Genomic DNA, 23,259 nt, shown 5'->3' on the forward strand with positions numbered 1-23,259 from the left:
ATGTCTTGTTTGATTACTCACCCGTCTGTTAATTCATTTGAAATGCTACATAAAAATAGATAAAAATATCTAGTCAAAATACAGGTGAAAAAAGAAGCAAAAAGCTGATTTAAAGCAAAAATCCAACCTTCCACTTGCGCTTTGCAAATCGAAGAAACACGAGAGAAATGACCCATTATGAATATGCTTTGTCTTTTATTTATATTATTACAGAACTATTTTCTAAAACTCTATCACAGAACTGCTGGTATGGGTATAAACGCTTTTATTGGTAAACAGAAAACAACGTTTCGATAAACTTATCAATAAAAGTGTTATACATATACTAGCCCTTTTGAAATACATTTTCATTTCAAGTGAGTTTCTCGTCATCAAGAATTTGTACAACTCTGTATGTTAAGTAAGACATGCTCTCTGCTTGTACAGCGGTAAGTCTACGGGTTTACAACGCAAAAATTCGGAGTTTTATTCCCATCAGTGGGCTCAGCGGATAGCCCGATGTAGCTTTGCTATAAGAAAAACACATACGTAAGACATAGGCTTATACTGTCTAACACGTAAGGCATTCTAATTATATAATCACAATATATTTTATTAGGCTAGACATATAATATATTAATAGCTCTGATTCTCTCTCTCTCACACACACACACACATATTTAGTTACATTTCTAAAATGATAACTTTCCAAATAATTTCTTACTGCAAGTAAAGTTTGTGGGATTCATACTCCTGTTAGACAGGGGAGGGTAACACATGAGTCCGTTATGTATGTACTCAAGCGTACAACGAAAAATAAACCGATTTACATTAAATATTTATAGGAGTGTCCCCATAGAACAGTCCTCCCCAAACTGACCAGTGACAACAAGATGAAGTGCAAAATCGTTTTAAATTTAATTCGTACTTGATCTCTGTACTACTTTCGTGAATCATACCATGAAATAATTACTTCTGAATTCAGAAGTTTATACGATACGAAAGCATGGCAAGCGAGTTGTACGTTTTGGTTTATATGTCAAAAGGCACATAAAAACACGCTTGAAGAATTATTTAACATGGAGAGATAGGGAATTTTCCCACTTTTTTATGAATAACTCAATATGACCAGCTTTGGACCAAATTTTACAGGCACTCTCACACTGAGACTCTTCAGGATTCCCCAAAACATAATTATTCTGTGTACGAGAATAACTCTTGGTAATTTTGAGGCCAAATTTGAGAATTCTTTAAAATTTAATTTTAATGATATTTAGTTGTAACTTTGAAAAGTTTTTTTTTACATCCTATCCCGAACTTGAAATATTCTCTGTATCATTGCCAATACTATTCAACTCTCAGCAAAAATCATATCTCTTGAAGAAGCAGTAAAAATACCATTAAAACAGTGTGTTGTCAGACGCAAATGTATTATAATTCGGACAATAATCCTTAACATACTGCTTGATTTAAATATAAAAAAATGAACCTGGGTCATGAGGATCAACATCGTAGCCGTTATGATGAAATGTAAAACAGGTAATATTTCCGGAAGCATTTTATAATATAATAAATACAGGGCATTTTATAATATAATAAATACAGGGCATTTTATAATATAATAAATACAGAGCATTTTATAATATAATAAATACAGGGCATTTTATAATATAATAAATACAGGGCATTTTATAATATAATAAATACAGGACATTTTATAATATAATAAATACAGGACATTTTATAATATAATAAATACAGGGCATTTTATAATATAATAAATACAGGACAATTTATAATATAATAAATACAGGACATTTTATAATATAATAAATACAGGACATTTTATAATATAATAAATGCAGGAGATTTTCTTAGTTTATCGATAATAACTGTGTAAAAAGTGATCTGATTAGGACCGAATTTCAAACGCACGTTGAAACCAAAAATTAAAACATTTGCAGCGGAGCAAGGTTTACTATCCTTGTAACTGAGAAAGTAATTCAACGCTTTAAAGTTTTAATATGAAACTGGATATATTAATTTTTAACAAATTCCGACCAGCAATAAGAGTTTTAGCAAATGTGATCATGATCTGGTGAAATATTTTGAGAATAAATATTATACTTTGTATATGAGACAATAAAACATTTCTAAATTTTTCACAACGTGATACTTCTTTTACAGTTAGTATTGTTATGTCTGGTATGACGATATGGGAACATTGTTCTGAAAACACCATTTAGTATAACCTGTAAAAAATAATATATTTTAACAAAGCTTTTGCTGCATGATAACAACCAGTCATGCACTGTGAAACAAAGAACTATTAAAACAACCTCGAGAACATAGTAACATCAGATAATACATTTAAAACACAGTAATTAGTGCTTTTAAAACGTTGCAGATAGTACGTAGAAAAAAATGTGGAATATATTCTAAAGAACACTGCATATAGTGCATTGTGAAAATAACAGGTATTTTATTGGAATCATACAAGGGAGTAAATTAGCGTCACATCAGTAATAATATTAGGATCCAGCAGATAGTACGTTGAGATCATGGACGGTAGAATATCAACATCACATCAAGCATAATATTTTGGGTTTACGGAAGACAATGTGTTGGGATCACCAAATATAGTAAATTATCGTGACATCAGGAAAAGTAATGGAATCACAGAAGGTAGTCCGTAAGGATAAAAAACAAACACATGTTTTAACAAGATATTTTAATTACCAATTTCTATAATTTAGAAAAACGAATTTCTAATACATATAATAAATTTTAAATCTCACTTTCAGGTAAATACATTACAAAATTAACACGCAAAACACTACACTATACACTACAGAATGCTATTTACTATGGCTTATTTGAACGCAGCAGAAACTAGAGTTCAACTTCACCATTCATTAACTACATTATAACCTCTGAAAGTACTGCATTCTATCATACACACCATATATACAGTGGTACCTCGGTTCTCGAACGACTCCCTTCTCGAACAATTCGGTTTTCGAACATATTGTTTGAGAAAAAAATGTCCCGGTTGTCGAACATAAACTCGGTTCCCGAACCAAGCTGTCGTGGCTCGAACCCCCGAAATAACCCAACTGATAACCCGAATGACCCTTCGACCATTTTCGACCCACGCCAAGCTTGCTCAAAACATTTTACCCACACCTGTCACTCAGTCCACACCCCGCCTAAATCTGCTGTGAACGTTCTCGTTTTTCTTTTTGTTTTTGTTGTTGTTTTTCTAAATATTCTGATTAAATAAGCCACCATAAGGTCAAAGAAGGATAATGAAAGCAGCAAACCAAAATAAAAGTTGTTAAAGCCACAATAGAGGTGAAAAAAGATCTCATAGCGAAGTATGAGAGTGGTGTTCGCGTGTCTGATCTTGCTACACAGTTTGGTATGGCGAAGTCTACAGTCTGCACCATACTGGAAAATAAAGAGGTCATTAAAGGAGCTGATGTTGCAAAAGGAGTGACAGTGCTGACGAAACAAAGATCACAAACAATGGAAGAGGTAGAATAACTGTTGTTGATTTGGGTAAACGAAAAACAGTTAGCTGGTGATAGCATTTCTGAGACCATCATTTGTGAGAAAGCAAAGCAGTTGCATACTGACCTCCTGAAAAACACCCCTTGAACAAGTGCTGATACAAGTGATACATTCAAGGCTAGTAGGGGTGGTTTGAAAAATTTAGGAAGAGAAGTGGCATACATAGTGTGATGAGACATGGGGAGAGTGCCAGTTCTAACAAAGACGCTGCTGATAAATTTGTTAGGGAATTTAAGGACTATGTAGAAGCTGAGGGTTTTATTTCCCAACAAGTGTTCAACTGTGATGATACAGGCCTCTTTTGGAAGAAAATGCCAAAGAGGACCTACATCACCAAGTAGGAGAAGATACTGCTCGGACACAAGCCAATGAAGGACAGGCTAACTCTATTGTTATGTTGTAATGCAAGTGGGGGCTTAAAACTTAAACCTTTGCTTGTGTACCATTCTGAGAACCCGAGGGTTTTAAGAAAAATAATGTCCTGGAAAGTAAACTAAATGTCATGTGGAGGGCTAATAGTAAAGCATGAGTAACCAGGCAATTTTTTATGGAGTGGGTCCATGAAGTGCTTGCCCCAAGTGTAAAAAATTATCTCACGGAAAAACAGTTGCCACTCAAGGCCCTTCTTGTGGTAGACAGTACACCTGCTCACCCACCATGCTTAGAGGACGGGTTGATGGAGGAGTACAGTTTTATTACGGTGAAGCTCTTGCCCCCAAACACGACTCCTCTCATGCAGCCCATGGGCCAGCAGGTCATATCGAACTTTAAGAAACTCTACACCAAAACACTGTTTCAAAGGTGCTTTGAAGTGACCTCTGACACAGAGTTAACCCTCAGAGAGTTCTGGAAAAATCACTTTAATATCCTCCATTGCTCGAGGATCATAGACAAAGCCTGGAGGGAAGTGTCTTTGAGGACCATGAACTCAGCCTGGAAGAAATTGTGGCCAGACTCAGTAGCAGATAGAGACTTTGAAGGCTTTGAGGCTGAGCCTGTTGTCGAGGATATTGTCTCAATAGGCAAGTGTATGGGCTTGAATGTGAGTGGTGGTGATGTGGAGGAGTTTGTGGAAGACCACAATACTGAGCTCACCATGGAAGAACTCCAAGACCTTCAGAAGGACCAGCAACAGAAGGCAACTGAGGAAGTGTCTTCAGATGAGGAGGAGGGAAGGGAAGATGTTCCTAGTTCACTAATCAAGGAAATGTGTGGAAAATGAGGAGAGTTAAAGTCTTGTGGAAAAATTTCACCCTGACAAAGCTGTAGCAAACCGCAGCATAAACCTTTTCAATGATAATACCATGTCTTGCTTCAGAAACATTTTAAAATGCATGCAGAAACAAACCTCATTAGACAAGTTTTTAGTAAGAAATAGGTCCAGTGAGTCTCAAGCAGGTTGTAGCGGTGCAAAGAGACAGAAAAGAGAAAGAACCCCAGAAGGAGAGTTACCTGACGTTTTTATGGAAGGTGACTCCTCTTCCAAACAATAATAACCCTCTACTCTCCACGTTCCTCACCACCTTTCACTTACGCCATCAGCTCTCCTCAGCACAGGTAAAGTGCAGTTAAATTTTCATTTATTATTTTTTATTATGTTTATAGTTTTTGTGGTTGATTTTATGCATGTAAGTATTATTATACAGGTATAAATAAGCAATATTTTTACTTAAAATGCTTCATAATGCGTAATTTTTAGAGGTCTGTAACGGATTAATTTAATTTACAGTATTTCTTATGGGAAAAATTGATTCGGTTTTCGAACAGCCTTCTGGAACGGATTAAGTTCGAGAACCGAGGTACCACTGTACTTCTATAGTACACATTTAACACTAAGAATATATAATTATAGTTCCCTATACCAAACCAGTAGGTGGTGCTTAAGCTTACAAAACAAATTTCGTGCTAGAATACTAAGATGTAAAGTATAAATACCATTTTAAAACAAATTTTATAGTAAATTCTAAAATCATTGCTTCACATATTTGGCATGTACATTTTAAATTTCATAAAAAAAAATTCACAAATCGAACTCCTATACGGGACGAAAACAAAACCAATATCAAACTACGGCAAAAACTATATCTACGTTTTAGCAAATAAGAGAAAAACAAACAAAAGTAACCACAGAAATGACTGCGGAAGCACCTTAGTTAGTCTTGTTATTGTAAAGAACAAGCATGAATAATTTTGTCCACCTGAAGTAGAAAAAGGGAGAAACTAGTGACTTGAATAGTGACTTATTTTTCTCATTATCATAACATATATATGTGTGTGTATGTGTTAATATTAGTTTCATTAACGCGATGTGAAGAAGGATAAGATACTCTCATGTACTTTATTCCACTGTAAGTCTAACTTTGTCATCCATGATCTTAAACCAAGCTTAAGAGTTCACAAACAATCAACATTGACAACTGGTGCGAAAAAACTTTTATAGTATACATGATGAGCATATATGTTGCTCCTGAGATAATACATTATGAGTGGTCTGCCTTTAATAAAACAGATGGTAACAGCTTCAGGAACTGTTAAGATATGTTATTGGGACTAGGGCGTTTTTTTTAATGTTTCCATAAAGTAAAACGAAGGCGAACACTATTTGGAAAGCTTTGATGTTCATGACTGACGGCAAACCTGCAGATTATACTTTTAGAATAAGAAAAAGTGACTCGTTCGCTAGATCACTGAGGTGTTGGAAAGCAAAAATAAACGACGCTATACCACGACTTTAGTTTTACAAGACATGCGTGCTGTCGTATTAAAATTAATCTAAATGGACAAAACAAATTCTTATACAAAAAGAAAGAAGTACATGAAAAAAATATAACATAGCGGTAGCTAGAAACTTTCTATTCTTGGGATGAAGTTAGGTATTTCCAAGATATAATTCACGATTTCAAAAGTCAATATTCCATTTCAGGAGAGTTGTAATAAATAAAGTCGAAAAATAATTATTTCTTAATGAAATTATTTATGTTGTTTTGAATTAAACACAAAGCTACACAATGGGCTATCTGTGCTATGTCCACCACGGGTATCAAAACCCGGTTTTTGGCGTTGTAAGTCCGCATACGTACCGCTGAGCCACTGAGGAGCAATTATTTATGTTTTATGCTATATATAAACATGGGCTACATTACGTTCATAATATTTTTATACAGGGAATACGGTATTTTTAAAAACCTTGCGAGTGAAAGCAAATAATACATCATGATAAATAAACTAAACAATACCTGCTATAACTAATGTTGAAGAGGTTTCGTTAATACCACTTCCCACCAGTTCCAGATAAAAGAAAATGATGTGTTAGAAATGTGACCAAAGTGTAGTCTAGTTAGAACAACTTCCTCTTTCCCATCCTTTCGGAAGCAAGACGGCCAAAGTCCAATACAGGGTTTATTTGGAAAAGCTTGTTTTCGCTTTGCTCACTCCAAGTCGACTGCTAGCTGGGGCTGAGTCGAGCCTTGAATACAAGACCACAGCAGTGATAGTGCCAGAGCAGATAGATTTAGCTGCGGTGTCGGCGAGCTTGTTCCAGCCGAAACCAACATAGCCTGGTATCCAGAAAAACTGGATAGAAGTAGATGTTAAAGAGAAATTGGTCAATCGGTTTTGAATATCGGCGAGAACAGGATGTGAACTAACGTGAAGCGAATCCAGGGCCAGTAGAGAACTAAGCGAGTCAGCATAAATAGTGCAGTTAGAGTGCTGCTTAGCTTCTATGTGATTCAGGACAAGAGAAATGGCGTACAGTTCAGCACTGAACATAGAAACTGTAGAGCAGATTCTGCGCGCAACCGCCCAACCACAACAAACCATAGCAGAGCCCACACAGCCACCTGTTTTCGAACCATCTGTATAAATAGGAATGGAAGGATGGTTTGAAAGATGTTCAGCAAATAGCAGACAGTATTTCCAGTCAGGAGTGTCTGCTTTTCTCATATGACTTAAAAATAGGTCACAATTGGGGACTGTAATAAGCCATGGTGAGGTGGTCTGGCCCGTGATACAGCAATGTTATCCAAGGACAGACCCAGTTCATCCAACTGTGCCTGAATATGAAGGCCAAAAGGAGCAATGGCAGATGGTCTGTTCTGAAAAAGTATGGCCCACTGAGGAAGGAAAACACAACCCCAGGTGGGATGCATTGTTCCTTACCAAAGTTGCACCTCCGCCGTTTGCAACTGTCTTTACTATATGCAAAGAAGGTTCATGAGGCTCTATGTACAAGCTCTGAACTGGAAAAGTGCAGAAAGCGCCAGTGCAGAGCCAAAGTACTTGAGGATGAATGGAGTCTAGCATTTTTAAGGCCAAGGTTCTGACAGAGCCAAAGACTAGTGATTCATAGTTGAGTTTCGATCGAATAAGAGCACGATATATCTTTAGCATAGAACATCGATCCACTCCCCAAGTGGTAGAAGAGAGGGCATGAAGGATGTTTAGTGCTCTTGTACATTTCACCCTTAGGTACTTGATATGTGGTATAAAGATCAGCTTACAGTCAAAGATAAGCCCAAAGAACTTTGTCTCAGGGACCATATGCAGCACAACTTCACCAATACAGAGTTCAGGATCAGGGTGAATACCCCGTTGGAAGCAAAAATGCAAGCAAACGGTTTTACAGAGAGAGAATTTAAGGCCGTTTGCTGTGGACCACTTCAATAAACGATTGAGAGCAGTCTGTAGCTGCCCCTTAATATAACTCATGTTCGACGACTGACATGACATGTGAAAGTCATCGACATAGAGCCCGTTTGCAACAGTGAGAGGGAGTTGTTCAGTGATGGCATCAATCTTTATACTGTGACACTCAAAACACAGCCATAACTGACTCCAAGTTTCTGTAGAGAAGAATGAGAGAGTGTCGGACCCACACGAACTTGGAATCTCCTGTCCATTAAAACATTTTTAATAAAAATGATCAAATGGCCATGTAACCCATATATATGGGTTCCATGTTGTATCATAAGCCTTCTCAATGTCAAAGAATATGTTGTTGTTGTTTGAGAAATGTTTCTCCGACTAACGTCTCAAGTGGTCCATGGTGGATCGCTGTCGTCGGAACACACAACTGTTGGGCCAGAGGAGGTTGTTTGATTCAAGGAACCAAACAAGACGAGCATTAACCATCCTCTCTATGGTCTTACACAGACAGCTCGTCAAAGCAATTGGACAGTAATTTGAAGGAATCTTGGGATCCTTCCCAGGCTGAGAGAAAGGTAGGACAATGGCCTGGCACCAGGCACCAGGAAAAACATTCTCCTGCCAGATCCAGTTAAAAACAATCAGAAAAACAGAAAGATAAGCAGGGGATAGATGGCGCAGCATTTCATAGTATATAACATCAGGCCTAACTAATGTACTGCCAGACCGATGAAGAGCTAGTTTGAGTTCCACCAGTGTAAAGGGACGATTATAGTCATAGATACAATCAGTTTGAAAGGAAACAGGTGATCGCTCTGTCGAGTTTTGATGACTAAGAAGGTGGAGGAAGAAGCAGAAGTGCTAGATACCTGGCAAAAGCTTTCACCTAAAGTATCGGCGATGCTCCGGGTATCAGCTACTTCCTGGCCATCAGAGAGCAAGATCGGGAGAGGGACAAAATTATATTGCCCACTGACCTTTCGAATCTTGTCCGACACGACTTTGGAACTGGTGGTACAAGATATGCTGGTTGTGAACTTAATCCAAGATTAAGTTTGACTGGCTTTGACGTCTTATCTACCAAGCAATGTGCACGGGTCTACTGGAAAGCAATGCAGTTCGAGAGTATGAGATATCTATGGAAAATATCCCAGGCCCGTTTTTGAGCCTTCCATACCATGCCATGTGTGTCAAAATTTTAGAAATACATTAAACAGCTGCTTGTATAATAGAGTCAGTTACCGCTGCAACACAGTCGTCTATTTATTGCTTACAGATGATAGCAGGATCAAGTTCTGTGAAAGCAGTGAAAGAGGACCAGTTTGCGTGATCCAGCTTCTACTTGGGCACGCTGGTCGGGTGGCATGGACCACGGCCAGTCTCTCTCAAAATTATAAAAAATGATCACTGCCTCGTGGATTACTGTCAACCCTACCTGAAAAATGAGAGAATAATGAAGGGGAGCAAACTGAGAGATCAATAACAGTAAAGAACTGACCAGGTGTGTGAAAATAAGTATAGGAACCAGTATTGAAAAGAAAAAGGTTGTGATCAGAGAGCATATGCTCTACAGAGCGACCTCTTCTAACAATATCAGCACTTCTCCAGAATAGATGATGTCCATTAAAGCTCCCAGGATTAAAAAGGGAGATGGCAACTGTTCAATAAGAGCATCAAGGTCTGATTGATCATATGTCGCTCCAGGTGACAGGTAGAGAGAACAAACAGTGATGGTATGAACCAAGGAAACACGGATAGCTACGACTTCCAAGGATGTGTTGAGTGGGAAAAACAGGGTGGGCACATGCTTATCAACCAACAGTGCCAACTCTCCATGCACTCACCCATTACACAGCCTGTCATGTCTGTACAAAGAAAACCGTCGAAAAGTGAATGTAACGGCAGATTTCATAAATGTTTTCTGTAAGGAAGGACATACAGGATGGTAGGAAGCATTCAGTATTTTGATGCCATCCAAATTAGAACGTAAACCTCGACACTTCCATTGTATCAAAGTGGCCATTTTTACTTATGTGTAGGCGAATTTGGTGGAGAATCCTTCTTTTTACGACCACGTCTTTTTTCTTTGCTGTCTTTATTCGAGGACGCTCTATCGCCCTGGTCGATTGGGCAGGTCTTTGCTGTTGGAAGAGGATTCCAGTGACTGAGGACGTGAAGGAATGATCGTTTTGCATCTTGGGGTGGGAGAAGATGATGTATTCGAGGAAATGCTTGTACCTGGAACCAAATGAAGTGGATCTTGGGATTTGCTGGAATGTATGTTAGGGGCAGAAATGGGTGTTGAAGTTGATTCACCAACTATCTTAGCCGTGGAGGTCAAAAGACTTTTCATTTCTTTTGAGAACGATTCTTTTGGAAGCACAGAGAGATCTATCTGCACTCCCACTGTAGTAGTGAAACGAACTGCAGCAGCACGTCCGAGATGAAGTGGTGGACAGCAACTTTCGAGCTTCTGAATAAGTAATGTTATGAATCGTTTTAAAATGATGTACCTTTTTTTCTTCCAACCATTTAGGGCAAGAAAAAAAAATAGAACCGTGTTAGAGCCATTCCAATTGATGTAATGAGGATCCATTTCACACTCATAGGCATCATGGTCCTTGCCACCACAACGAGCACACGTCAAGGAACCATGACATGACGTCTTTGAGTGACTGAGCCACTGATACTGGAAACATCGGAGAGAGTTTGGAATTTATGGTTGTACCCTGCAATTAAGTTAACCTGTCTTGATTGTGGCATGTGGATATGGTGATGTAAATATCAGAATGAGGATATTGGTCAACATTGTAATTCCATCTTTGCGAGTGGATATCCGCCTCGCTCTAGAAACTCCTTGATTGGAGAAACCAACGAGAATCTCTGACTCTGAGATATTCTTCAAATCCCTCAACAATAACTCCTCGTGATGAATTAAAGGTAGCATGAGGGGTAACCTAAATAGGTACATCCAAAATTGCCTTTGCATTCAAGAGTAGTTCACTGTGTTGGGATGTGGATGTTTCCACTAATATGTCACCAGATTGAAGCTCTTTACTGAGTTTGGAGAACCAGCAAGTCCATCTAGTCCCTTCTGAATGAAAAAGGGAGACATCTGCTCTAAAGGTTTGTCTGAAAGAGAATGTAGGATAAGAAAATGAGGTACGACAGGTGTTACAGATGTTGAAGATTGCTGCTCAGAATCTTCAAGACGTGGTTGCTTACCTATGGACTGTTTTTTGACTACTTTAAGGTTTTTACTTAAAGGATCCACAATAAAAAAAGGAAATTACGATACTCACTGATCCCACCTACCATAGAGCCCTACGAGGGGGCGCACTACAATGTCAAACAAGGACACTGCAGCAAAGCCAGGGTTTCGTGAGCACTATACCCAAACCCCAGCATCAGATACAATGTCCACAACACCTGTTGAGAACATCCAACACTGGTACTTGATTTACCATAGCTCAAGTGGACCATCCGATTGAACCAAGAGCCGCCCATCTACAGGAATTCAAGGCCAAAGTGATGTGTTAGGATTGGATCCGTCAACCACTAGAATACTCTGTCACTAGTTACCAGGTACGGCAAACACATGGATGGATGTTTAGATCTCAGAGGAGGTAAATCTTCAGGTGCGTATAATGTTTTCTACGGTTTGTGGAGGAGACTTATTGATATTGATGAGGTATTGTTTTATTTTGTTTTAACCAATATTTTATGGCACAAGTTGAAATACAAGCAATTAACACAGCATTACATCCACCACTATAATGGTACAGATATGTAGATGACACGATTGCGGGATTCACATCTACAGAACACACACTTAATTTTTCAATCACATTAACTCTATACATCCCAACATTAACTTCACATGTGAGTAGGAAGAAAGCAATCAAATATCATTTCTTAACCTCAAAATTACAAGAACCGATACACAATTTAAAACAGAAATCGACCGAAAAATCACCCATACTGGACTATACATTCCTTGGGACTCAGCACATGAAACAAAACAAAAAACTCAACATACTAAGAAACCAAATAAACACAGCCATAAAACTATTCTCACCAGATAAAATTAACAACGAATTAGACAAAATAACACAATACTTCATCAACATCAATAAGTTTCCTCCACAAACCGTAGAAAACATTATACGCACACCTAGACAAAAAGCGAAATCAACTAACAAAACTAAATGTACCCATGATTTAGAAAATCACGAAACCATATACGGCTGCACACCATATATTCCCTACATCAGCAGAAAAATAACCAACATTTGGTAAAATCTAGGAACAAAATATGACGTTTCAGTCAATACCAAATTTATTCAAAAACCAGGCACAAAACTAAGGTCTATACTATGTAAAAACGGCACTGACAAACACCACACCAACATTATTTATAAAATACAATGTGATAACTGCCACGACTTCCATATTAGAGAAACAAGTAGAAAAATGGAAACCAGATTCAAAGAACAGAAAAAGTCACCTTCACACGTTTTTTGAACACTGCAAATCAAATAAACACAACATAATCATAGAGAACACCCAAATACTAAATAAACAAACATAAACACACGCAAAATTGAAGAAGCCTTACTTACATAACTCAAACCCAAAATAAACCAATACAAAAAAACACCTTTATACCTATATTAATAAATATATCCAACGTCTAAGCACGCCCTCTACATTCCTACACTCAATTACACAACCACCTTCAAACATGTGGTCAGCTACGGGTCAGTAACCCTTTCTTTCTTTGTGAACCGGACGATGACCGAAGAAGGTGGAAACGTTGTTCGTTCCTCTGTAAGTGCTTTCTCTACTCATACCAGCCGTTAAATATATAATTCTGTACAAGTGGATTTTCACGTCATCACGGATCAGATTTCAACAGTCTGACACTATAATTATGAGGTTCACATGCACACATAATTCGGAAAACACTAGGTTTCGTACACTTCCACAGTCTGCTACTGTAACCATTATGTTTACACACACAAAATTCAAAAGGTACTTCCTAAATTTCGTAGACTTCCACAATCTAACACTGTAACTATGATTTTGAGATACAAAGAAAACTCATAAAACATTTTCTATGCTACGTAGACTTCCACAGTACATTATGTGATGTTTACATACATATAAAAGTCAGAATACACTTTCTAAACTTCGTAGACTTTCCCAGTTTGACACTGTAACAATGATGTTTACATAAATGCAAAACTTCTAAGTTGTATGAAGTTTTACAATTTGGTACTGCAAATATAATTTTACTCGCAAATAAAATTCTGGACTTATTTTCTACGTCGTATGAACTTCTACATCTTGGTACTGGGTATATACACATTCTAAACTCTATTCTGTACATTAATTTAACATTTGACCCTTAGATTGTACAATCAGTCAGACATTATACTTTACCCTCTAGACCTGCTGGTCATAGTAGTGAAGCTCGATGTATTCTCTATTGTGCCCACAAATATATTCTAAAAAAAAAGGGCAAGAATGGTATTAAAATTTCTTTCACAGTTGTTTATAAACATTGTAACGATTTTTGCAGGAATAATATAAAGAGTGTGAAGTAATAAACCCTTCATGAAGTCCACAACAGGAATCGAATTAAGTTTTATTATATTTCATAACACGAAATCCACTTTTGTCATATTAACAAGATATGATATATGAAATGATATTTGTGAGTATTTCTCTCACAGCAAAAATGAGATTATTGACCTATATGTTACTAGTAGCAGTCGTTATGGGTTGACCGGTCTCTGGTGTCTTGCTAAGTGAGCTGTGACTGGTAATGCTACCTACTGTTCTCACAAATGTAAATGTCTCTTTTATTAAGTCATTGCGTTTTTAAAGCACCGGTGAACAGGTTTAACATGTGGTATCAAATATCGAATCAGCACTAAGGAAGCAGGCTTCTGATACAAACAACTGATTAGTGAGCAACGTAATTAAAACTTAGGAAACATATACCCATATATACCCACTTAATACTAAAAAGCTGTCTTTCATGAAACCCAAGTTTGGCACGCTAAACCATACGAACGGTTGTTTTCTTGTAAATAAAAAGTGTTTAACTGACGTGAAATAGCACTACCCGTAAATTAATCTTTAGCTCAATCTTTTCATATCGTGCTACATTACACAAAGCTTTTCTAACAGAGACATTAACTTAATAAGTTGCAAGTTAAAACAAGACTTTAGACTTTTCTCAAGTACTATTATGTCTTAAGATTTCTATATCTTATCTTTTTTGACACAAAAACCCTCTAAATAATAGGTAGATCATAATATTTCAACATTTCCGCTTCTGACACTGGACTTCTGTTGTTAATGCAAACTACACAGGGGCCTAGCTGTGCTTTATTCAAAGTTTGTTTGTTTGTTTTGAATTCGCACAAAGCTACTCGAGGGCTATCTGTGCTAGCTGTCCCTAATTTAGTAGTGTAAGACTAGAGGGAAAACAGCTAGTCATCACCACCCACCGCCAACTCTTGGGCTACTCTTTTACAAACGAATAGTGGGATTGACCGTCACATTATAACGCCCCTACGGCTGAAAGGGCGAGCATGTTTGGCGCGACGGGGATGCGAACTCGCGATCCTCAGATTACGAGTCGCACGCCTTCACACGCTTGGCCATGCCGGGCCCACTTTATTCAAAGCAAGAATCGAGTTCCGAAATGTAACTCTATCTTCTCTCAAGCTGCCGCTAAGCCATTAAAGGAGGACCTTTCAAAAAGTAAAGTAATGTTTGAGTTCAGAGTTTGACCTCAGTGGTGGACATAGTGCAGATAATTTACGTGTTTTTGAATTAAAAGAAAAAAAAAAAAAACTATCAGAAGAAAATGTGGAGAAAAGTTTACTCTGAAAAGTTTTGTAGCAAAGAAAAATATTCGTTACTTAGATGGAACTTCACATAAGAAATGTAAATTTTTGAAATAGCATGTATACATTAGAAATAACGGTAGGTCCGCCTCGCGAGTAGCAGAAAATCAATACTCCCTTCGAAAGTGCAGCATGCGAACGCTGGCAGTGTTTTAAAATCCACCTTAGTTTTTAAAACAACGAAATGAAAATTGTTCATAAGCGTGTACCTTCTCGTTGAGTTCCATGCGGCGAAAAATAACTCTTGTATTCAAGGAAGAAAGCAGGCACATCAATTTACAAGCTACGCTGTATCTATAACTTAACCATGCTGAATTTTAGCCTTTTCTTAACCCAAGGATACTTTCGGTAATGTGAAAGAGATTGACTTTGTTAATATTATTTCTCCTCTCTATCACATGCACACAGATATACATTCAAGATGACCTTATATAAATCATTTGCTTTACAGTTAGTTTAATATTTGTACTTTGATTTGTTTGAAGCTATATTTTTCTTTTCAGAACCACTCTTTCAAAGATTTTAGTTGTTATATTGTCACTTACAGTGCGAAGTTAATAAAACTGAGGTAAATCAGATGACCCCAGGAAGTGTGTAAAAAGACAAGTATCTGTAGATATGACGTCACTCTTACGATTTCTCGGGTAATAAGATACTCGTTTTACATCATCGAACCAGGGAAGATGCTTAAACAAGTGGATACTACATCGTGCAATTTTTTTTAATCACTTCAAAATCTAAAGTCCAGTGCAATCATTTCGTTAAAGGTGTGTACGGTGTCAAACCAAGTTGTATGAAGATGTTGGCACTACTTATAACTTAGCAGGTGATTGTAACAAACATTCGTGCCTTTACAAATGTCGCATATACACTTTAATGTTTAATGTTTGCTTGAAATGTCTACTAGACATTTATTTCTACAAACTAGCATCTGACACGTTAAATAATATTTCTAACAGGGATTAATAACAACTTTTATCAGAGCAACCACATACAGCAACAATAACTGTTATGGGATTCTTTCACTATGATCACAAAGGAGAGGAATACACCATCACGCACACGATACGCAGGAAATGAAGTTCATAAAAATGTTCATCACAAATTAGTAAATACATTAATATTAGTATATTAAACAGCTCTTTAGTCACGTGTTAGTGAAAATATTGCTTCAGTAATATTGTATATAATTTCAGTAAATAATGTTTTGGATTTTAATCCTCATTAGCCTTCATTGTTAACAATTAGATCTCGTTCGTAAATTCTTTTTGTGAATAATCACAATTATCCCATACGCTTGCTAAATAAAATGCTGCCAGTGCATAAGAAATTTATCTGTAAAGAACTACTGACCTAAAACCAGCACAATATAACAGAAAGGTTCGTTTACTATCTCCGCTGTATTCACACGTAAACGATCCACCTATTTTCATACCAAACAATAAAACAACAACAAAAGGACACGCTCATATAAGAGATATTTTGAAAGAGGGCTGTAATATCCAGCATTTATATCATTTTTTATATTTTATTACATGTTTAACACAACTTCTTATCGATTAAAAACGGCGCAAAAAATCCTAAGTTCTTGGCAGTTACTACTAGGTATATGAAAAAATAAGGTTCTTCGAATTATAATATGTGGACATTCTAAGTAACTTCTATATATGTTTCACAATAATTCATTATGTAATTCCAAGTTTATTTATTTTTTAATTTATTTTTTTATACTGTGAAGTACATGAAAAATCAGAATCTAGAACAGCGGATTTGGAAGTTGAGAACATAATTTGAATTTTGTAGCGTACCTGTTTCATTAGTTTTCGTGTACCAATGCTAGGTTTTAACAATTACCGTATATCCCGGCGTCGAAGAGGCTATTTTTTCCTTAAAACAAGTCTCAAAAATTTACCCTGCGCTTTCCAGGATGAAGGTTAAGTTTCTCATAGACCTAAACCTAAGCCTAGAGGAAGTGTTTCGATACTAGACAGTGATCCAAGCCCCTCTATACGATTCAGAATGAAATGTACAAGTTACTTAGTATAAAATAACAAACAAACGAGAACAGTTCACGGTGCTGTAATACCGGTGCTCTTTTTAACTCCTCAGGCTTAGAAGAACGTTATTACTGATAATAATACAGATATTCTATTGGCAATATAAGGTAGACACTTTGAAAGGTAGATATGATAAGCATATAGCTCACAAAAAACGAGACGTGAGCAAAATAATTGTACCATAAATCACGAAACATCTTAGTAAGATTGGCACAAGTGCTGCGACCTTATTCTTATGTTTTTTTTTTTTTTTTTTTCCAAATTTAGCTAATCAAAATGAGGGTGCGTCTTTGACGCCGGGAAATACGGTAGCTTAGGAGGTGAAAATTTTCTAAACAGCACCTGTTGAAACCATCTTGAAATTCGCGCGCAGTTTGAGAAAAAATTAAATCAACAGAGAGATAAAACAGTATGCTCTGTTGTTCAGTTTAAATATTTGCACATAAACAATAAATAACAGAGGCGTTGCACATGGAAAATTTATCCTAACACTTGTTTTCAGATTAATGAGTGAATTTGTCGAAAGGCCATATTTTCCTGTTTGCATATAACTTAGAACAAATCTATATGCAAAAACGGCTCGTTTGGGTTGAGAAAAAATGTTAACCTCAAAATTACAAGAACTGACACACAATTCAAAACAGAAATCCACCGAAAAATCACCAATACTGGACTATACGTTCCTTGGGACTCAGCACATGAAACAAAACAAAAACTCAACATACTAAGAAACCAAATAAACACAGCCATAAAACTATGCTCACCAGATAAAATTAACGATGAATTAGACAAAATAAAACAATACTTCATCAACATCAATAAGTTTCCTCCACAAACCGTAGAAAACATTATACGCACACACCTAGACAAAAAGCAAAATCAACCACCAACTAAAGTAAATACAGCTCACGAATCAAAAAACCACGAAACCATATACTGCTGTATACCATATATTCCTGACATCAGCAAACAAATAACCAACATTTGGCAAAAATTAGTAACAAAATATGACATTCCAGTTAATACCAAATTTATTCAAAAACCAGGCACAAAACTGAGGTCTATACTATGTAAGAACTACACTGACAAACACCACACCAACATTATTTATAAAATACAATGTGATAACTGCCACGACTTCTATATTGGAGAAACAAGTAGAAAAATGGAAACCAGATTCAAAGAACATAAAAAGTCACCTTCACACGTTTTCGAACACTGCAAGTCAAATAAACACAACATAACCATAGAAAACACTCAAATACTAAATAAAGAAACAAACATAAACAAACGCAAAATTAAAGAAGCCTTACTTATACAACAACTTAAACCCAAAATAAACCAATATAAAGGAACGCCTTTATCCCTATATTAATATAATAAAATCAATAAAATTATATGTTCAAACATCTAATACCGCCCTCTACATTTCGACACATAGTTACACAACCCCTTTCAAACATGTGGTCAGCTTCCGGTCAGTTACCTCTTTCTTTGTGAACCTGACGATGACCGAAGAAGGTCGAAACGTTGTTCGCTCTTCTATGTAAAATATTTTCTCAACCCAAACGAGCCGTTTTTGCATATAAATTTCTCAACAAGTGGGTTTCTCGACATCACTGATTAGAAGAAATCTATTCTCACTAGGCAGAACCGTATCGGACGAGGAAATTAGTTAGCAACTTACTGTTGTGCAATTACGGTTGTTTTTTTTTCAGGTTTGCAACTATTCCTTTAAATCAGTTACAACTTTGAAATTTATTATTTTCTACTATGAAATATATATGATACAACGTTAACAGAATACCTAGGGTTTCTTTTCAAAATGCTTGCTGGTGTCAGGTATTAATCAATGAGGTGCTTGGAAAATAAGAACAAGCTTTCTACTGTAATGATTGTGCTTAACAGGGTCTGATAGAATACGTGCAAGAACCTAACTTTGTTTGGGTGGGAAAGGGCATCATCATGTTAAATTTACCTGATGGAAGATAAAATTGTTAACCTAACATTATAAAATAATAAAATATATCAATTAGGGATTTGCCTAAAAAACAATTTGAAAATCAATAATTAACTTAAATTAGGACAACTATAAATTAAAATTTACTTCTCTTCTAATTCGCTCTGATAAAATACCTTTATCGACCCTGTACACTATAAACAATTAAATAGTTAGATATGTATGTATTTACATAGTGGACGAGTAAGAACGAAGCAAATGTTTAAAATATTAATGGAATGATTGAAAAATAACTTTTATCTAATTCACTCGTTCAAGAAAGTTGCGGTGCTGTCTAAATAATCATAATAATCTGCATTATTTACCGGCCGCACACGTATTCTACAAGCAAACAATTTTACAAATCAACTCCAAGCAGGACAACCATGGCTGACAAGCGTAAAAAAATTACCAAACCAGGTACGCTTGTGACGCACTACCTAAGTATTAGCTTGCACTTGAGGTTGGTCTATCCCAGAGCTACGGAGTGAGCCTTCCGGTACGTCCTTATTTGTTACCTTCTCTCAAAAACTTTTTAAGGTAATGATATTAATAAAAGGAAAAATGACCCGAGAATAATCACTAAATAAAATGTGACAACATACCTTCATCTTAACACGGAAATCCATCCCCAGTAAATTTATTACAAGCTATAATGAACTTCTGTTAAACACATTTCTTAATCCTCATTCCTTCACTTAGTTTACCTAACCCACTGAACAATGGGCAACAGTATTACGCCCTCTTGTGGCAGACATTTTCAAATACGCCATCATGTCTGACAGCTTTTATTAGTTCTTCGAAACATAAAGTTCGAGAGCGGTAGGTATGACACAATAATAGTAGGTTTAAATAATTCTTTGTTGTAACAGTAATAATAACTATTCTTACCATCTTTTGTACTTAGAATGTTAAAAGAAAAACAGTGTTAAGTAACACTTTGTTGCTAGCGCCATCTAGCAAGCATTTTGGAATTTTCTTTAGAAATGTGGTTAATAAATAACATAGTCTTGAAATTAGTGTATTTGTTGAATGTGATTTGTTTCGGTGTCGGATACAGCAAGCAAAGATAAGAGCCCAAAATGAGTACTTCGGTAACAATGCTATTATTTACTATTATTCAATATATATTTAGCGTAATAAACATAATTTGGGTTTACTTCACTTTAGAGTTTGGTGTTGAGCACAAAATTACACAATGGACTATTTGTGTTGTGCCCACTACGACTATGGAAACTCACTTTTAAGCATCATGAGCTCAGAGACTTGCCGCTGAGCAACTGGATGGCCACTTAAGTCAATCAATAACATCTGACATCATTTAATATATGAATTTAATGGAGAATGATATATACCTAAAAAGAGATGTATTGTAGGTTAGTCAGTAACACTGGGACAATATAATCAGGTTACCACCCCACTGACCTAGGGATTTTGTCCAGTGTCCCGGCGGCCACATTTAATTTTTTAGGCAGCAAGAAAAAAACAAAAACTTCTCACCTTCAGGTAAGAAAAATATACCGTAATTTTCTTTGTACTGATATTCAAGTTTTTTTGGCAGGCTGTCTCACGATTTTTCTCCTTAAGTGTGTTATGTATGTCCTAAGACCAAATTGGTTCGCTATATTTCCTCCTCTTTTCTTAAACGAAAATTAGTAACATAATATGATATAATATAATAGAGGCGGAGAACCATTCTTTTTCTAGTTGTTGGACATTACTTCACTGTTTATTCGTGCAGCTTGAATACATCAATTTCGGCCTAATTCTCATCACTAAGCTAATAATTTTTGATAATTGTTTTTATTTAGATACTTTGCTTTAGTAAAAATGTGTTACTAAAGTGTTATTGGAAAGTAAATTGTTTCACCATAGGCTTATGTTTACAATCGTATAACATAATTTCGTTTATTTAAGAAATCGAACATGTATTGGAACAAAACAAGCAAAATCTGTAGATTAATCTCGAAACTAAATATTCATTTGGCATTTATTATTAGTTGGTGTTTGATATTTTAAGTTGTAATTTTCAATTATAAGAATCCACGACTGAAAGTAAAGGAAAATATGTTATATTTTAACCAAACTACGTCTTTCGTATCCAGTGCCGATGAATCCAGCAGCAGAGTTGATCAGGTAATTTTTTTGTGGATAATCCTACAATTAATAAAAGCGAGCATGAGTTTTCCCCCTACTCCAAAGGTAAAGTGTCGAAAATGTTAACAACAGTCAGAGTAAATTATAGAAGATACATCACTGGTGTTACTTCTTTCTTTAATTTGTATATATATTATTTTTTTCTAACAATGTTTGAAAACAACTTGAAGTTTTACTTAGAAAGAAAAATCATATAAACAAAGCAACATGTAGTTTTAGTTTCTTAGAGATACCAATAAGAAATATAAAACCAAACATAAATAAAAATATAAAACTGTGTAGTTTTAGTTCTTTTCCTTTATCAGCTTAGTAACAGCACGTAAAACCAAAGTCATGTTTAAGGTTCCCCAACATGCCAATAAGAGAATATAAAGCCAAAGAAACAAATAGTTTTAATTTACTTAAATAAAATAAAAGTAACAGGTGGTTTTAATTTCCTCAACATGTTGACAAGAAAACATAAAACTAAAGTAACTGATACTCCTTGTTTCCTCAACATATAAAACAAGATCACATAAACTCAAAGTCACTGTTACTTCTAGTTTCTTTAGTATGCCAATAAGAGTACATAACACGAAGAAAAATGCTTTAATTTCCTCAGTATGTTAATAAGATTACATAAAACCAAAAAAAGGTTTATTTTAGTTTCTTCAATGAATTAGTAAGAGAGTATAAATCCAAAGCAAAAGGTAGTACGAATCTAGTGATTGATGCACGACATATAAAACAAATCTTGTCCTAGCGAATAATTGTGAAATGAACAAATTTTTATCAATGGGTAAAAAATAAATCAACCTCTGGCTGAGATCATGTAATTTTTTGTGCAACTTAATAGGTTGCTTATTACATTAAAATAATGGATAATTCCACCTCTACTTCCAATATACTTGGATTTATACTATTAAGTATATTTATATTGGACAAGAGTGGCCATATTCTAAAAATGTAGACGTTTAAACCAGAAATTCTATAATCTTGAATATATCTTTTTGTTATAAATATTAATTTTGTTTTGGAGCGTAAGAATGAAAGAACGTCTGTATTTGACTCATTCTTTAAAGCTTTGTTTGTTTGTGTACTTAAAGCAAAAGTAGACAACATTTTATTCGTACTTTGTCTCTCACAGAGAAATAAACCCCGGATTTTAATGCTGTAAGTCTATAAATTTATTGCTGACCCACTGGAGGAATTCTCAAAGAAACAATGCATGGGCTTCAAGCGTAGGAATTTCGTTTTTTTGTTAGCTTAAATATTCAAACTTTTATAAGAGTTGAATTTCAATGCATGGCTAAAGTTAAAAAAAATATTGCTGTAATATGTTTAGCTTTCTGTCAAATAGTAGGTTTTGTTATGTTTGAAATCGCTATACATTAGTAAAGATAAATACAGTGCATTCTAAATAAATCAGTTTTGAAGCTTATAAGTGCTTAAAAGTAATTCTCAGTTGTTTCAAAATGTTAATAAAAAATTAATTCAATTTTTGATCAAAATTTTAATGAGTGTGTTCTTTTAGGATCACAAAAATCGGGTGGCACAGAAAATGTCAATATGTTTTTAAATATTATACATTCATATATCAAAATACCAGCAATATGTACATTTGTTTTGCCGAGTAGGTGGATTGACTGTGACATTATAACGCCTCCAGGGCTGAAAAGACGAGTGTTTGGTGACGGGGTTTTGAACCCGCGACTCTTAGTTTGGGAGTCCAGCAATCCTAACCATCAGGCCATGCCTATAAAGGAAAAAGCACAGACCGTTTTTATGTGTAACATATGTACGATATTTACCTGTAGGTAACTTAACAAAAACTAAACATTGATCACGTAAATTCAATTTGTACTAGAAAACTGCAGCAATTGTAGGAATGACCTTGATGCTTAGCAAAATATCCATTCTCTGGTATGTCGACTTTTAATGATGT

At 35.7% G+C, this 23,259-nt stretch overlaps 1 protein-coding gene across 9 annotated transcripts in view; it reads right to left on the bottom strand.

Annotated features, from left to right (window-relative positions):
• Window positions 1-23,259, bottom strand: part of LOC143256026 (uncharacterized) — a 216,379-nt gene that overhangs the window by 113,848 nt on the left and 79,272 nt on the right. For 4 of the 9 annotated variants that reach the window (XM_076512654.1, XM_076512663.1, XM_076512674.1 and 1 more), the window contains exon 1: window positions 19,784-20,180. The exons of 1 other annotated variant lie outside the window; for it this stretch is intronic. The gene's annotated coding sequence lies outside the window, so the exon portion shown is untranslated. Of the gene's footprint in view, window positions 1-19,783; window positions 20,181-23,259 lie in introns of those variants that run through there. 4 more of the 9 variants (XM_076512599.1, XM_076512623.1, XM_076512617.1 and 1 more) reach the window with 1 other exon arrangement.

Source organism: Tachypleus tridentatus, chromosome 1, assembly GCF_004210375.1.
Source record: "Tachypleus tridentatus isolate NWPU-2018 chromosome 1, ASM421037v1, whole genome shotgun sequence".
Taxonomy (NCBI): Eukaryota; Metazoa; Arthropoda; class Merostomata; order Xiphosura; family Limulidae; genus Tachypleus; species Tachypleus tridentatus.